This window comes from Melanerpes formicivorus, unplaced genomic scaffold, assembly GCF_026170545.1.
Source record: "Melanerpes formicivorus ecotype bairdi unplaced genomic scaffold, bMelFor1.0.p_v2 SCAF_716, whole genome shotgun sequence".
Taxonomy (NCBI): Eukaryota; Metazoa; Chordata; class Aves; order Piciformes; family Picidae; genus Melanerpes; species Melanerpes formicivorus.
In genome coordinates, this window is record NW_027143068.1 from 12,501 (window position 1) to 15,000 (window position 2,500).

At 41.0% G+C, this 2,500-nt stretch overlaps 1 pseudogene; it reads left to right on the forward strand.

Annotated features, from left to right (window-relative positions):
- Positions 1 to 2,500, forward strand: part of LOC137460700 (28S ribosomal RNA) — an 8,481-nt pseudogene that overhangs the window by 3,991 nt on the left and 1,990 nt on the right.

A 2,500-nucleotide genomic window follows, 5' to 3' on the forward strand; every position in this document is an offset into this window, starting at 1 on the left:
GACCTCTAAAAGAGGTGCTCACAAGAAAATCTGGTCCCAAGAGGAAACAGAAATATTACAGAAACTAAATCAAGAGTTTGAAGGGAGGAAAAATATTAACAAATTGATTGCTGAAAAATTAACAACTAAAACAGCCAAACAGATCAGTGAAAAGAGAAGACTATTAAGAGAAACTGTGGTGCCAGAAAGAGAGAAAACACAAGAGAGCAAGAACAGGTTAAAAGAGGAGAGGACTGTGCTTCCATCTTCTGGTGAAAGGGAGCTGCTAGCCCACTATAAAAAGACTATTAATGAAAAGATGACATCAGGAAAGCTGCCCATTCTTAAAAATACATATAAACAAATAATTGAAGGCAAAACAGACTCATTAAAATTACTCAATGAGGTAGCTCAGGACCAATATTTGTATTTGTTTGAGAAATCAATTGAACAGAAAGCGCCAAAAAAGAGCCAACGTAAACCTCAGCAGAAGAAACCTCAAAAGGAATGGATGAGAAAAAGAGCCAGAAAGCGTGGAGAATTTCTCCGATTCCAACGCCTCTTCCGCTTAGATCGAGGGAAGTTAGCTAATATGATTCTGGATGAAAAAGACTCTGCGCAATGTGCCATCCCCCTGGAAGAGGTCAGTAACACCTTCAGATCTAGGTGGGAGTCTCAGAACTTATTTCAAGGACTTGGAGCATTCCAGTCTGTGGGGCGGGCGGATAATTCGGCTTTTAAGGAATTGATTACAGAGAAAGAGATCCTTAAGAATATCAAAGACATGAATAAAAAATCGGCACCAGGCCCTGATGGGATCACCCTGAAGGCCCTGCTTAAAATGGATCCAAATTGTGAGGAGATCAAAGAACTATTTAATCTCTGGCTGTTAAGTGGCAAAATTCCAGATGTAATAAGGGGATGCCGAACAATCCTAATACCTAAATCATCAGCGCCCGAACGCCAAAATGATATTAACAACTGGCGGCCAATTACTATTGGTTCCATCATCCTGAGACTCTATTCAAGAATCTTAACTGCGAGATTGGCAAAGGCGTGTCCCATTAACCCCAGGCAGAGAGGCTTCATTCAATCTTCTGGCTGTGCTGAGAACTTAAAACTATTACAGCTATTAATTAGGAATGCAAAGAAACAAAAGAAACCCCTGGGGGTTGTCTTTGTCGATTTGGCCAAAGCCTTTGATTCAGTGAGCCACACCCACATCCTGGCGGTGCTAAAGCAAAAGGGCCTGGATGACCACATAATAGCATTAATTAAGGACTTCTATCAAAACATCCACACCAGAATCAAAACTAAAGAAGGAGAGTCTGAGTCCATAGGAATCAAAACTGGTGTGAAACAGGGCGATCCCATGTCACCACTCCTCTTTAACCTGTGCATTGACCCTCTGTTATGTAAATTAGAAGAGTGTGGGGAGGGGTTCCAACACGAGAATGGCAAATTAACAGCTCTGGCTTTTGCAGACGACCTGGTCCTGCTGAGTAAGTCCCAATCAGGAATGGAGAAAAATATTGAAATTCTAGAAGCATTTTGTGACTTAACTGGATTAAAAACGCAGGGGGAAAAGTGCCATGGTTTCTTTATTCAACCAACTAAGGACTCTTACACCATCAATGACTGTCCTCCATGGCTGATCAGCGGTACCCCTTTAAACATGATCCACCCGGGTCAGTCAGAGAAATATCTTGGCTTGCAAATCGACCCTTGGGTGGGGATAGTTAAGCCCGAATTGCAGAATAAATTAGAAGTTTGGCTCAATCGCATCGAAAGAGCCCCTTTAAAACCATTTCAAAAATTGGACATGTTAAAAGTGTACACAGTGCCTAGATTGATCTACTTAGCAGACCAGGCAAATGTAAAAGCCACCTATCTGGAAGAAATGGATTTAACAATTCGAAATAGGGTGAAAAAATGGTTACATCTCCCAGTTTGTACCTGTGATGGCATCTTGTATTCCAGCACTAAAGATGGAGGCTTAGGCTTAGCCCGATTGGCTGGGTTAATCCCTAGTATCCAAGCTAGACGATTACACAGATTGGCAAATTCATCAGATGAAGCAGTTAAAACTGTAGTTAAAAATAATGATATTGATAAAGATTATGAAAAATTGTGGATATCAGCAGGGGGAGACAAAGAGAAAATACCATCAATATATAACCCCCAGACAATAATGGTAACTGAATATGGGGGACGGGAGGAATTATCGGAATGGGAAAAACCCGCCCCTAAGAAAATCTTTCCCAAACCTTGCAATTGGAGGAAAAATGAGTTCACAAAATGGACAGCATTGATGTCCCAGGGCATAGGAACTGCAAACTTTGAAAATGATTCCACCAGTAACAATTGGCTTGTGAATTACAAGAACATCCCTTATAGAAAATTAATAACAGCTTTACAATTGAGAGCAAATGTATATCCAACTAGAGAGTTCTTAGCGAGGGGTAGAAATCAGGACCAAAATACAAAATGCCGTCACTGCCAGGCTGAAAATGAGTCAGCT